This window comes from Anabrus simplex, chromosome 4 (genome assembly GCF_040414725.1).
Source record: "Anabrus simplex isolate iqAnaSimp1 chromosome 4, ASM4041472v1, whole genome shotgun sequence".
Lineage (NCBI taxonomy): Eukaryota > Metazoa > Arthropoda > Insecta > Orthoptera > Tettigoniidae > Anabrus > Anabrus simplex.
Window position 1 is genome coordinate 48,203,599 of NC_090268.1, and position 16,531 is coordinate 48,220,129.

The window sequence follows — 16,531 nt, forward strand, 5'->3', positions numbered from 1 at the left end:
AATGAAATTTATTACTTGTAATATGTAGTATGTTTCGAGCTGACAGTGGAGAGCTGGCGTGGAATGACATAAATAGACGAATAAACTTGAGCAGAGTTTTAAAACTAAGAATGATCATAATATGAAAATAAAGTTGGAATTCAAGAGGACAAATTGAAAATGCTTAAGAAAAACCTAGTAAACAATTGATAGGGAATCTGCTACTTGGAGGGCAGCCCTAAATGTAGATCACTGATTGATTGATTGATAACAATAACAATTATTTTAAAAACCAGGAGTACATCAGATAAAAAGAACGAAAAACCTCCACTGACTTATTATACAAAGAAGTTAGTTGTAAATGTAGGAAATCCTTAGAACTCAAGCCCGAGACTTTCTGACTGTTTTACAAGACTTGATCAATAGTGAATTATGTGGTGATAGAAGACAAATTCCCCCAGTCAGAACACGGAAAACACAGAGCTCACCTTGATTACCTTGGATTTATCTGACTTAAGAATCCCAAGTTTCTAGATGTAATAAGATGACTGAATGGATATGTGTCTTATTCTAATGTAACAACCGTGTTGCAATCACAATCCAAACTTACAGGGACTGGGGCGTATAATGCTCTGTTCAAACAATTCCAGAAATCCCTGTATGTTCAGATTTCAACGTTGTGCATGACTGCAAACCTTAAGTTTCCTAAGCAAGGTCCATAACTTATGTAGACATACACCAACAGCAGTCATAAATGGACAGTCTTGAAAGCTCTTTGATTTGTGAGCCTGAAGTTATGACTCTGAAGGATTTTGTTGTGTAGTTTGAAAACTCTGGTTAAGTCTTCAGATTAATTCCGCATGCCGTGACTAATAACTCTTACTGCTGAAACCATGAATTAAAAAAAACTTCTCTAATATTACTTCGTCCTGCATTCTTAATCAGACTACAATGAGAATTCAGTCGACTTCACTTAATCCCACAATTTTCTACAAACTTAAGAAGACAACCTTGTTCTTTTTTCCTGCATTGAAAGCAGATGAACTTGAAGTTATTTGTACCTATACACACCAGTGACGTATACTGAGGGCTACCAAGGCTATCAGTGAAGCCCAAATCTCAATTGAGAATGATGGGCATCTAAAGCACATTATAATTTAAGCATCTGAAACATTGTTCAATTTACAAAACTTGAAAGCAGTGAGAAAAAACGTCGCACACATTTCTGAAAGCAAGGCATCGGACTCTTGCCCCCCCCCCCCCCCCCCCCGGACTCGCCACACACGGCCTGCTGCTGGATATCGGATAGGAGCGGGGACCGGCTTCGGCCCGTCAGATCGCCACTGCTAACTATCAACCATGCGTTAATCATCGTATATACTTCCTCACTTCATACTTCTGGCTTAATGATACAGATAAGAGATTGCAGGTATTCCTCACTCCCGTTTACTTCTACATCCTTGTAGGAAGAGACTGCAGGGCTGCTGTTAGAGGAGCAATATAGTTTTATTTTTATTGGCAGATCTGCTAAACTGAAATGCCATCTTTCAGGTTCAGTGTTTTCTTTTGTTGGTTGGAATTGAACCCGTGATCATGGGTCAGACACCACCATTGATCTCCCGAGGAAGCTAATTAACCAGTGAACGATGGGTACGACCGCTATACAACAACAACAATAATAATAATAATAATAATAATAATAATAATAATAATAATAATAATAATAATAATAATAATGGGGCATGACATCTATATAGGCTTGGTGTTGACCTAATGGGGATAAAACGAATGGCAAAGATGTCATAAACACCCAGTCCTCAAGCCAGGGGAATTAACAGTATGAGGGGGTTGATTGTGAAAACTGAACTGGGGCCATTGGACCAAAGGCAAATGTTCTATCCATTTAGCCACAAAGCCGGACTTTCATTTGCTAAACCTTAGGCTACCATCTCCACTGATCAGGGGTGGAACATTGGCAGTACCAGAGGTCAGGGCTGTAGCCTGTAAAGCAGCCTTGACAACACAGCAAGCTTCTCCGTTGGCTACTGGCTGCAGCTCAAAACGCTGAAGGCTTGACGTTCACTAAACCAACCATCGAAAAGAGGTAACCTAAGTCTAATGGTAGCCCATGTCTTAATTCCAGCATACGCCACTGATACACACTGTATATTCCACAAACTTGTCCCTCATGGAGAATTAATAAATATAAGTAAAATTTAGCAATACATCTTCCGGTCCTGGCAGTCAGTTGCTGAGGATAACCATTCCCAAATGGTTGAAAGAGCTCCAGTTAAGTAAATTTACTGTTTAAAAAAAAAGAAGTGAAGTCAGTATTCTTCAAAGTTTAGGTGAATCATGTTGTTACAATATGCTGTTAAGAATCCTTTACCTTCCTATCAAATAAGGTTCACTCAAAATATTTGGATCACTTAATATTTCACCACATTGAATGTTCTATACCTTACTCTAAACATTTGCTTCTCCTGCAAAATATGCTCATTTCGTAACAGCTTTTAAGTCAGCATTGTCTAAGTTTTAAGTAATCATGAATCTGACTGGCTGTGTGGAATAGTTAGTTAGACATTCACCTCCTACGCTCAGGGTTATCAGATCAAATCCCAGCACAGTTAATTGGCATAAAAGAGTGCTTAACTGTGAGATTTAGTGGCATATTAAACGGTTAAATTTGGTATTTCAACTTTCATTAAAACCAATGGCAATAAAGATGTTATTAGATACCAAAACTTCAGTTCACTCATGTACCCGCATATCATCAAATCAGTTTACAAGGAAAATACTGAAATCCACCTCAATACAAATAACTTTCTGCCCACCGATGATACTGGATGCTATGCTTGTGAGATATACTGTATGTTGCAATCACAAAACCCAACACCACATGAGACTGGCGACTTGGACCAGCAACCCCCTTCTTTAACTTTTCCCATTCAACCTCCTTTCATCCATTTGCTCCTTTTTGAAACTGACAGTATGAGATTTTTGATGTCCAAGAAGTCTCACTTCCCCCTATCTTCCTTTACCTACTACTCTATCCCACAAGGAATAGAATTCTTCCTTATTTAGTCATGGGATGATAACTTACTGTTTTGTCTGTTGAACTGAATCATAAATCAGAATATACCTAGGTGTATACATCGTACATTTAAGATACATGTTAAAAGACCACTTGAGAAAACAACAAAATAATCCCTTTTACAGTATAGACTGGCAGTCTTGGAATTAAAGCATTAAAAGTATCAGGGTGCCCGCTAGTAACCTACATGTTTTCCCTCTGATATTCCCATTTTCCCTGAATTAAATTTAGTGGGACGTGGTACATAAAAGTGACGATTAAGTATGTTTATCATACTATGGAATCATCATCTTGAAACATATTATGCACAAACACTTACAATGGCATAAAGAACTTGAAGTAAAGTGCCACTCTATGAAGTGGGTTATCAGTAGGGCCCAGATGTTTATAACATGTCATATTTTGTTTCTTTATATTATTTCCATGGAAAATACAAGTTAAGCATGATTTTATCTACAGTGTCTAAAATTATGCAATTTTCACAGGTCATATAAAATCATATTTTGGCTCTTTAAACATTTTTTGTCATTTTTCATATTAGGGTCATATTTCCCTGTGAATTTTCATGTTTCTGTCATATTTTTATTAGATTTTTGCATACCTGCTTTTAGTTGTCTCAAATACGGATTTTTCACATCCCCTAATTATTGTCTGTAATTTCTAAGATTATCTTTCTTGGAAATATATATTTATGTTAATTAGAAGAGTAAGCTGTATAGAAAGAGACAGATGCATATAAAGCAACAGAATAGTGAGCCTCAATTGAACTCTAATGATATGATGTATTTCAAATACGGCCCAGTAACATCCTGCGATGTTGAGCGGTCTTTTTTCCCCTTCACAAGTCAATGTAGCATGAAAATAGAAGATCATTCCTATTTGAAAACTTTTAAATAAATGTTATTTGCTATTGTAATCTGATCGCCCATCAAAATGTGACCTTTATTTCATTCTGTGCAGAGTCTAGAGTTACCCCTGGAATGAGTAATTAAATAAATTCAAAATATAATAATAAAATTAATATTATTACTTATTTGTCCGTCTCTGTGGTGTAGTGGTTAGCATGATTAACTGCCACCGCCGAAGGCCTGGGTTTGATTCCCGGCTCTGCCATGAAATTTGAAAAGTGGTATGAGGGCTGGAACGGGGTCCATTCAGCCTCGGGAGGTCAACGGAGTAGAGGTGGGTTCGATTCCCATCTCAGCCATCTTGGAAGTGGTTTTTCGTGGTTTCCCACTTCTCCTCCAGGCAAATGCCAGAATGGTACCTACAGTAACTTAAGGCCACGGCCGCTTCCCATCTTCCAATCCCCCCTCGAGGCCCCTGTTCAGCATAACAGGTGAGGCCGCCCGGGCGAGGTACTGGTCCTCCTCCCCAGTAGTATCCCCGGCCCAATGTCTCATGCTCTAGGACACTGCCCTTGAGGCAGTAGGGGTGGGATCCCTCACTGAGTCCGAGAGGAAAACCAACCCTGGAGGGTAAACAGATTAAGAAGGAGAAATATATTATTATTGAATGTTCTAGATTTTAAAAGTATATTTTCAATATAATGTTAATTTAAACATTGGCAAAATTTTGAAAATTTCGAAAGTGTGATCAAAAAATTTTAGTCATATTTATTGTCATATTTTAATACATTTTTAGGTCATAAATGCTTGCATATTTCTAACATTTTTAGGTCATAAACATCCCGGCCCTAGTTATCAGTAATACCATCATAAACGCCATTGCAAGAAACAACAAAAATGAACTACAGTGAAACCCCTCTAAGTTGGACACCTACGGTTCCTTAAAAATGTGTCCAATGTCCAATTTTTAGGATGAGTGTACTGTACATACATACGAGGACGGTTTGAAAAGTTCTCAGAATCACTGCTAGATGTCAGTGCTAGAGCAACGAGGTTCCCGCACAATAATCACACATCCTTTGTGAGTGAACACGTGGTGCGTCAGTGCTCTAGCTGCAGGAGTGTGGTAGTGACGACTCTTTGTTGTTGTTCCCACGTAGTGATTTGTGTCAATGGAAAAATTGAGATTCGAGCAGTGATTAAATACTTTGTAAAGAAAGGTATGAAAACAAAGGAAATTCATGCTGACTTTCAGAACACACTGGGGGACTCTGCTCCTTCATTTTCAGCTGTTGCCAAGTGGACCAACGAGTTTAAATTTGGTCGGGAGAGCTTGGATGATGATCCGCGTAGTGGACGGCCAAAAAGTGTTACGACCCCAGAATTTATCGCAAAAGTGCATAAAATGGTCATGGAGGATCTTCGACTGAAAGTGCGGGAGATTGATGAAGCTGTAGGGATGTCTTCTGAACGGGTATATTATATTTTAACCGAAGAATTGGGTATGAAAAAATTATCTGCAAGATGGGTGCCGTGGCTCTTGACATCTATATATATAAAATAAGAGTTTTGTCTGTACATTGCTCAGAATTTGAAAAGAATGGTATTTCTGTATCGGTCATGTCCATAGTAACAAGAAAACGTACTTTTTACTTTTCCGTAATTTCTGTCTGTCTGTCTGTATGTACACGCATCACGAGAAAACAGCTGAAGAGAATTTAATGAAAATCGGTATGTAAAGTCGGGGGATGAGCCGCTACAAAGGTATACATAATTTTATTCACACCAAGTGAAATGGTAGTTTAGGGAAAGGCCTTAAATTTAATTCTCGAATATTTATATTATTAGCGGTCCTATCGATAAATACTATATAACTAAAGTTATATAGAATTAAATTTCAAATCAATTATGTCTTATACATTTTTACCGTACCGGCTCTGATAACACAGATATTAATGAATTTGTAGTTTTGTTGCTAAATCCATATCAACACCTAGCCACGAGAAAATGGGTTAACAGAATTTAATAAAAACCACTATATAGAGTCGGGGAATAAGAAACTACAGTCTAGGCTGTAAATAATTATATTCGCCCGAGATGAAATGGTAGTTTAGGGGAAGGCACCTAAAATTTAATTTTTAAATACCGGTACCTATGTTATTGGTGCTATCGAAAAGTACTACATAACAAAAGTTATAGACAATACAATTAATGATCATTTATGTTTCATTCAGTTTTACTGTACTGACTATGATAGGAGTGGTATTTCAGAAGGCCTACAATATCGAAAGCGCATAACACTGATCAACAATAACTTTACATTGAACATTGTTTGTTACTGATCAACAATAACTTTACATTGACCATTGTTTGTTGTGATGTTCTTCGTTTCTTATGGTCCCGCTCAACTCCGATAGATGGGATTACTACTGCGTACCAAGTATAACAGCCCGACTGAACATAGGCGGGAAATAGCTGGGGAGTTGGAAAAATTTCTTCTTTAGCATGCCATTCCTCTGATTCATGTAGCCTCTGTGGCTCAGACGGCAGCGCGTCGGCCTCTCACCGCTGGTAACCGTGGTTCAAATCCCGGACACTCCATGTGAGATTTGTGCTGGACAAAGCGGAGGCGAGACATGTTTTTCTCCGGGTACTCTGGTTTTCCCTGTCATCTTTCATTCTAACAACACTCTCCATTCTCATTTCATAGCATCTATCAGTCATTAATATATCACTGGGAGTGGCGACCCCATCGTACTAACAGCTATATATATACATGCTTCATTTATTACATCCCTGACCCAGTCAATGACTGGAAAACAGGTTGTAGGTTTTCATTTTCATTTTCCTCTGGTTCATACATTTTCTGATACTGCAGGTACGTAACACACTGGTTCATCATAGTATTCCAGTTATTCGATCCCTACTCTGACACGCTGTTTTGAATGAGCTGTATGCACACTTACCGCAGAGGTTCACTTAGTAGTAGTAGTATGACCTGGTCAAGAATTACTATTTAAGCCTATTTAAAATTAAAGCACCACAATTCACTAAATAACTCAAAAGTCAAACCTGAAAAGAGCCATTTCTTAAGAAAAGCTTCTTCTTCTTCACTTTTATTAAATTCTACATTCATTTAATTCCATATTAGCAGTGAAGAGGGGCCTTCTCCTCTGGCTTGGAGGAAAAAAATTCCCTCCAAATCAGATAGGTTTTTCCGTTGCCATTGTAGTGAATTGAGATTTTCCGACTCATCGGGTACTCCTCGGAAACAGATTATTAAAAAGGCATAGTTTTTGCCCTGGGACTCTCCACTATTCGCCTTCCCCCCCCCCCCGCAGAAAAAAGATGAAGAGTGTTCACGGATCAGAACTGTCTGCGACTTGGTCATTCCAGCTCTGGAATTCCAGCATAGTACTGTTCGTTAAAAGTGAGAAAGTGTGTGGTCTTTCATTTAATGGAGTATTTCATATGAAAGTATTGCTTTTAATCGCGCCATTCCTACTGACCTCATTGCAATGACCTATGTTCATTTCAGTTGGAAAAACCACTAAGACAGTTTTTCTGAGGATGTAAAATGGCTGGTGGAGAGTCGGTGTCTGCCATTATAATGAAAACTCCCCAACCTGGTGGTGACTGATGGTAGGCAAGCGGGCCTATCATTACAATGAAAATTCCCTAACACAGTCTTCATATGAGAAAAGACGTTTGGTGACTTCTCCGTTGCGTTTCTAGGGTAACGTTAAGAGCTATGCACTTTAATACAATCTTGCTCACAACGTGTACACTACCTAGCCTAGAATTCTGTATACAATGTAGAATTCCGTAGCGAAGCACGGGTACATCAACTAGTTGGACAATAAACGCACCAGATTGGAAATGTCCGAACAAAGTCTGGCCCGTTTTCAGTGCAACCAACAAGATTTTTTGCGCCGGTTTGTGACTACAGATGAAACTTGGGTCCACTACTATACCCCAGAGACAAAACAGCAGTCAAAGCAGTGGAAACATGCTGATTCACCATCACCAAAGAAAGCAAAGGCAGTGCGTTCGGCCGGAAAGGTCATGGCCTCATTTTTCTGGGATGCAAAAGGCATTCTGCTGATAGATTATCCTCCTACTGGCCAAACAATTACAGGGCAATACTATGCAAACCTCCTAGACGAACTACAGGAAAAGATACACGAAACAAGGCCTGGTTTGGCAAGGAAAAAGGTCATCTTTCATCAGGACAACGCTCCGCCGCACACAAATATTATTGCCATGGCAAAACTTAATGAACTGGGGTACGAATTGTTGCCACATCCACCTTATTCACCTGATTCGGCACCATCGGACTTTCATCTATTCCTCAAGCTGAAAATTTTCCTCGGTGGACGGAGATTTTCTACAAGGGAATAACTGACAGCCGAATTGGAGAGGTATTTTGTAGGTCTGGAGGAATCTCATTTTCGAGATGGGATCAAGGCATTGGAACATCGCTGGACCAAATGCATTAGTCTACAGGGAGACTATGTTGAAAAATAAAAGCCGTTTCACTGACGTAAGATACTTAATTCTAGCACATTCCGAGAACTTTTCAAACCACCTACGTAACAACAACAGTGGTTCTTTGAATTTATGTACAGTACAGTACACTGAATTTCATGCCTACTGAAAGTTAAAAAAAAAAAAAAAAAAATACAGAATTTTGCGTATTGTACTGTTCAGTGCTCACCCTTTACAATTTAGCGAAAAAAATCAGTCACAAGACTGTTTTATTTTTCGGCTTTTGCACGTGCTCATCCTGATTCAACTTTTGACGTAAGCCAAATGGTGTTTCAGTAATTTCTGGTTGGTTCTACACAAACGCATAACATTCCAACTCATTAATACACTACACAGCTTTTTGACGAGTAGGTAGTTCCTTGGGGGACAGAAATAGATTTCTTCTTCCTAAGACAATCATTCTTCTGAAGAAATAACTTTTTGTAACAATCCATCAATTGTTCCAGGAATATCATCGTGGACTTCCAACAATTTATAAAAATCATTAAAAACACTGTCTCACAATTCACTGCGAAGGACTTCAGGGGGACATCTCAGTTCCTCGGTTAACACATTTCACAATTGTTTCTTTAGACATGTCCATCCAAGCACCATGGATCCAGCAACTGCATTGAGGACCGTCACACTCCATGTAAATTTGATTGCGTGGTTGTACTTATCAGCCAAATTACAGGAAGACTCTCTGTCTTAACATTATTGTTTCTAAATGCTCTTGGGCAGGCATCATTTCCAATGACAATGTTAAAATTGCTTGCACTAAACCATTACAAAGTATAAAACAAAATATTTTGAACCTGTCCAAACTGTCATTTAATAGCTGTCCAATGTACAGAGGATTTTTAACATGGAATTAAACAGTGCATTCAATATAAGTCTCATCAAAAGGGGTGTCCGAAGTGGGGGGTTTCACTGGTACATTGCTCACAGCAGCCATTGGTCAATCACTGTGTTCATCACGGAGCTTATTCTTGAAACTGGCATAAGTGAGCATGGCAGTTTCTAAACACGCTTGTAACAAGAAATATGGGTTCATGTTACGAAACTCAGGAAGAGTTCCTGTAGCAAATGGAGGTGTCGTTCAAATACGTATGCTGATCAACTAGTATGCACAGAAAACAAGCACCCCTGACACATTCCTTTCTTTGTAGATTTTTAAAAATGATAATTTAACTTTTCTGTAATAATTTCTCCTTAATAGTGAAGCAAAAATAATGGAAGCCTCCGTGGCTCAGACGGCAGCGCATCAGCCTCTCACCGCTGGATACCGTGGTTCAAATCCCGGTGACTCCATGTGAGATTTGTGCTGGACAAAGCGGAGGCGGGACAGGTTTTTCTCCGGGCACTCCAGTTTTTCCTGTCATCTTTCATTCCAGCAACACTCTCCATTATCATTTCATAGCATTTATCACTCATTAATAAATCACCTTGGGAGTGGCGACCCCATTGTAATAACAGCCTATATATGTTTCATTCATTACATCCCTGCCCCGGTATATGACTGGAAAACAGGTTGTAGGTTTTCATTTTCAGTGAAGCAAAATCCATAATAATTATGGGCAATTCATAATGTTTAGCACCTCTATGTTATGAAAATTACATGGGTAGAATTTAAAATACTGAGCACTTTAAAAGGAACATTAAGAAAGTAGGAGTGATTGTATTTTTTAATTTACAGGTATATTATCATATTTTAAGTTTTCATTTAATGAGAACAAGGTAATTACAAATTAATGGGAAAGTTATCATCTATGAACATTTAATTTTACTATCAAAGTAAAGACCTAGAATTACGTTATTGTTAAGAGTGAATTGTACGTTATACCACACTTGAACTAATGCAATACTAGATATGTCGCACGCTTTGTGTACTGCCAACTTTAGAGTAGTGTTTTCTGTGTTTTCCCTGTTTTTTTCTTCTTCAGAAAACGGGTGCTCCTGTGCATACTAGCCATAATACCATTAAAAAACATCACCCTGTCAAAAATGAACCACACTTGGTAATAGGAAATAAAACCTATTCATAGATTACTACACTGATATATAAATTTCATCCAATGAAGCAACTTTCAACAGACAGGCAGAATTATATATCAAAATGCAGAGGACCCTGTTTACATTCATTTTTAAGAATAGGCCTACTGTTTTTTGTAACTGTAGGTCTATCTGGGAATTTATGTAAAATATAAAACCTACCACTAATCAAATCTACCGCAAACCATTTCATTACATATTTTAAAATTCTGCTTGTAAGCAAAGCTTAAATATTGTTAAATTAAATACATTCATACATTAAATTAATTACATTTTCATGTCAGCACTAGCTCAAGCTGACTTGCCAAATGGTACATTTTTGGGCTAAATGGATAAAGTATTTTGATCTGGTTGAACTTCGCAACATGAAATAGAACATGGTTTGTAAATTCTTAACTAATATACTCTGAATATAAAATTAGAGTGTAATAATATTCCGTAGAGTTACCATAAACCTTTCTTGACCAAAACTGCATAAAAATGCAGATTAATCAATGGTAATATTTACAGATGATAGGAAGACAAATACTCTGAAAGAGTAGGTTTTAAAAATTACTATCTCTATCCTGAAATCACAGAGTGCAACTGAACATTTCTTTGCATTACTAATGTCCAGTTTTTTGTCACAAACAAACAACTGGATGATAGTTCTCCTGCTCAAGCCAACTATGCAGGTACATTCTAAATGCAAGTTGAAATGGGTGGAGGTTACTAATATTACAGTATATCATAAGGAAAGAATGAAAGTAGGTGCTGCTGCCTTCATAATTGGTACTACTTACTCATGACTAACCAGTGTGAACTATTTCTTTCCATTCAATATGACAGTATAAACACCAGTAAAATATAAGATGGAATTAAACTTCAATAGGTCTAGAAGAGCCTGTTGCTACAATCCCTGCATTAAATCCTGGTGGTATTATTATGGAGGCTACCTTTATATTAAGCCAGTCTAGGCAAGTTTGATAATTTAAAATGCAGTAGACAGAATTAAAAATGTGTATTCTTATTGAATCTCTGATCAATCCAGTCCATTCCCATCAGTGATGCTGTATGTACAGCAGCTCAGCAAACAGCAAAATAGGCACACGGTAGTGTATGTTCCTCGTATTTAATATTTCATCAGACTTAATTTTACTTATTATCAAAATTTAATTCACCTCCCATGTAGATACCCACAAGACACGTCTATAGATTCGATGAATTCTAACTAGTATTTTCCATGGTAAATACAGTATTAATTCATATACTAACACTGTATTTCAGTATAACAAATTTTATAGAATTGCTGAACTTATTTTCATTTCCCAATAAATATAGATAGAGATGAGTAAAATTTCTGAAGTGGGCTCTTTCAATTTTTTTTGGGAGGGGTGGGGTGGGGGGGCAATCCACTTTTAATGTATGATTTTACTGACTGAATTCCACAGTTTCATCAGGATTGACTGGACTGGAATGCAATAAACTAGACTAACTTGGTGTGAAAACAGGGGCGCACAGCTGTGAGCTTGCATTCAGGAGATACTGAGTTCGAACCCCACTGTTGGCAGCCCTGAATATGGTATTCCGTGGTTTCCCATTTTCACACCAGGCAAATGCTGGGGCTGTGCCTTAATTAAGGCCACAGCCGCTTCCTCCCCACCCCCATCGTCACCGTAAGAACTATCTGTGCTGGTGCAACGTAAACCAACTTGGGGAAAAAAACCAGTACATAGTACAACGGTAGTTAATTGGTGAATTGGACTAAACATCGTGGCTTTTTTACCTTTCTTGTCACCTTCTGAATTACAAGGCAATTACAAATTAATGGGAAAGTTATCATCTATGAACATTTAATTTTACTATCAAAGTAAAGACCTGGAATTACGTTATTGTTAAGAGTGAATTGTACGTTATATGCTTTTAGCCATAGAGAAAGGATTCACCCTGTATATAGGTAACCAAAAGGAAACAACCAGATGTACAAATATATAGTGTGTAAAACACAGGAACAGCAGGTAGGAGAGGCAAAGATAAGATAAAATGTAAAAATACAAGGATAAAACTATCATCTACATGGGCTCTTTTATCAAATCTAGTTCTTCTAGACCTATTTAAAAAGGTTAGCTGGTAGAAAATGCCAGTGTGTGAAGACTGGAGTACTTTTATTCATTATTATTATTTTTTTTTTTGCTATTTGCTTTACGTCACACCGACACAGATAGGTCTTATGGCGACAATGGGATAGGAAAGGCCTAGGAATGGGAAGGAAGCGGCCATGGCCTTAATTAAGGTACAGCCTCAGCATTTGCCTGGTGTGAAAATGGGAAACCACGGAAAACCATCTTCAGGGCTGCTGACTGGAGTTCAAACCCACTATCTCCCGGATGCGAGCTCACAGCTGCACGCTCCTAACTGCACAGCCTCTTTATTTCTATGACTGTCTTTGTTCTTCCTTTCCGTATCTTCATATCCTTCTTTCTAGCTTCCTTCTTTGAAGTCATTGGACGAATGTCCACTATATGTCTTTGTTTCTGCCAAAATTTTCCATTGAATCAATTTTCTTTCAAAATGTATAGTAACTCAAAAAACCAATGAGCATATTATATTGTACGTTCCATGCATTTAATATTTTATCAGAATTAATTTTAATTATCAAAATATAATTCACAGCAAACACATGTACAGGTTCAATTAGTTCAAAGAAAAGAGTATCTGCAAGGAACTTATACAATACCGCGCGCCCATTTTTTTTTTTTTTTAAGCCACTGTACATGAATGCCTGTTACCTTGAATTTTCTTTCTTGATCTCTGAAGGAATACACACTCTTGATATACCCTACTATCATAACTAATAAAACTGTTTCAGAACTTAAAAGCATTCAAAATGGATTATTACTTAAGGATGGTATACATTTAAGGAAAACAAAGGAGAAAACTGCTGAGAGTCCAAACATACCATCAGATTAAGCTTACAATTTCAGTAGAAAATGGATTTACATTATGAAACACATTAGTTAGTCAATCATGCACATTTAAAAAAAATGAAAATACAGACATTTAAATTATTGGAGTATTTTAGTTGGATACAGGATACAGCTTAAATTACCTATATTTCTACATACATTAAAAGAGAGTTCAAGCTATGGTGAATCAAAATCTCAAATGTTGTCAAAATTGGATTAATTTTGGTGTTATTTCATATTTAAAAAACAACAACATAAATCTGGTGTTATTTCACACAAAAACAAAATAACTTTACAGCCCTCATAGTGCAATATATGGCATATTTCTACAAACACAACAGATTTGTAGAATTTGCACATCAATATATTGTGGTTTGCAATAAAATTAGCTATATGCATTTGCATAAAGCTACATTGGCAATACTGTGTAGCAACAGTTAGTCAGCGATGTTCCCAACTTCAATACATGTGCCATACATGTCTGCCAAACAACAGTAGAGGTCAAAATACTGTTGGGAGAGGGGGCTCTGCTATTGCTGTTGCATAAATAGCATGGGCATATTTATATTAATATGTTTGTAGGCGAGGCAAGTTCTCATCTACCATACCTACTCGAAAAGATTAAGCATGCTTGTTATGTCATGCAGTACACTGGGAGCAATACAGTTTCAAGCTAAGGCATCACGGCTAACTCAATGAGTCAGGTGGCAGTTTGGCTTTCAATCCACAGCACTAAACTTCCGATTTGAGTGTTCTTCGTCAAATGTTAAAAAAATTTGGAACTTTCCCAGGAAAAAAATAAATAAATAAAAATCTTGCATTATTTCATGAGCATAAAATTATTAAAATTTTGACCTACGAGGGCTTGAAAGAGAATGTACTTGCTATATGCTCAATACAACCATGGTTTGCAAATCTGTAATTCACAAAAACTAAATATTCCTAAATTATTCATACTTCAGTTCAAATCAAAAAAGTCAAAGGATAGACAACATAATTTAAACAACAAGTCCTACCACTAAAATACAGTACATTTACAACAATTAGAAACTGCAGTAATATGTTTTTACAACACACTGCACACTGAAGGAAGACTTGCTATAAACCTTTCTGTTGGACAAGCAGTTAGAAAGATGCAAAAGGAATTGAACCTCTTTTGTTACCTAATATTAATAATGAAGGTGTAAATATATATATATTTTTTTGCAAGCTGCTTTATGTCGCACCTAAACAGATAGTCTTATGGTGACGATGGGACAGGAAAGGGCTAGAAGTGGGAAGGAAGCGACCGTGGCCTTATTTAAGGTACAGTCCCAGCATTTGCCTGGTGTGAAAATGGGAAACCACGGAAAACCATTTTCAGGGTTGCCAATAGTGGGGCTTGAACCCACTATCTCCTGAATCCTGGATATTGGCTGCACTTGAGCGACTGCAGCTATCGAGCACGGTGGTGTAAATATTAACAGGAGCAATTACAAATTAATCTTCAGCAAAATCTGAAGCCAAATATCCAAGAGTATTAAAAACTAGATATAATGCTTCAACATTTCTCTGTGGAAGTGAACCAGTAACTTACTTGAATCAATAGATTTTATGTTAACATTTTGCCTCATTCAGCTGAATAGTTCACTTCTCCCAACAACAGGATGGTATGAATTTCATCAATCTGGTCCACAATAGCAGTCAATAAATTCCATAAATGTTGCAAACATAAAAGTTCACATTCTCATATTCTAGAAGATACATTGCAAATTTTGAAATTGCATTATTCCCCTCTCTCTAGTTGAATTTTACTGAAAAGAAGCAAAATATGAAACAACTCAGCTATATTTTGCAGCTTTTGGTATTAGTTTTAACACAAAGGCTACTCCTTGATGATGCAGTGCTTGCTTTAGTATGTCCATAATTACATCCAAACACTTTCAATTAAACGTATTAAAAAATCTATGGGTGTATTTACAAGTTCACAATCTGAAAATTAATTAGTTTATGCCTTCTAAATATAAATGTTCCACTTAAACAATGGTCCTGAGTTTCTGCAAAACACTGTGTTATACTATGCATCACAAAATACAGTACATATGTATTTGCAAAATATCTGAAATAAATGGATTACAACATGGAATATATTATAGTTGGGGATAAATATAAATTACATTTCATCGCCATTAAGATCTGACATATGACCGTGTCGGCAGGACTAAAGTTTGGGACAGTCTGGTGCAAAAAGGAATTGGAGAGGGATTAATAAAAATGATCATGGCAATGTACAAGGAATGTTGTAGTTGCATGCAAACACAAGTTGGCAGGACAAGTTGATTCAAAATCACTAGTGGGCTGAGACAGCGAAGCCAGTCCTGTTTACAACAGTCATGGATGACATCATGAGAACAGCAAAAGCAGCATATGGAGGAAGATAATTGAACGTGTTGTTATTTGCAGATGGTATTGTGATTTGGGGTGAAGAGGACATGAATGTTCAAGAACAGTTGGATGTGGTGAATGGGAAGATCAAAGAATGTGGATTGAAAATAAGGGTAGAAAAGAGTAAACTCTTGTTCTGACTGGAGGGAAAAAAGAAGGGAAAGGTCAGATTAGACTTGCAGACAAGCCCCTGGAAGTAGTGGAGACGTTCAAATACCTGGGGAATGAATTAATGGAGAATGCTCGACTGGATGCTAAAATCAGTAAGAGGATTCAAGCTGAAAGCAGTTTCTATCATAGTGTAAGAAACATGTTATGGGACAAAGATGTGCCAATGGAAGCAAAGGAAACTATGTACAAGATGTATTACATACCCATAACAACTTACGGAATAGAAACTTGGACAATGACAAAGAAGGATGAGAGTCGAATACAGGCAGCCAAAATTGAAGTTCTTGAGGAGTATGATACAGAAGAGTAGAAGAGACAAAATAAGGAATGAGAAAATCCGGGAAGAAATTTGAGTGGAAAAAAATGAATGATAGAATAGAGAAGAGCCGATTAAGATGGTTTGGGCACATAAAGAGCAAATTAGTGATGAAAGAATGCCAAAAAACATGATGGAAATGCAAGGAAGGAGAGGCCGCGGATGACCACGATTG

General features: G+C 37.3%; 1 protein-coding gene across 1 annotated transcript in view; it reads left to right on the forward strand.

The window, feature by feature from the left end:
* The window catches only part of LOC136871607 (cysteine desulfurase), a 145,209-nt gene that overhangs the window by 125,306 nt on the left and 3,372 nt on the right, over nt 1-16,531 (forward strand). The window lies entirely within an intron of this gene.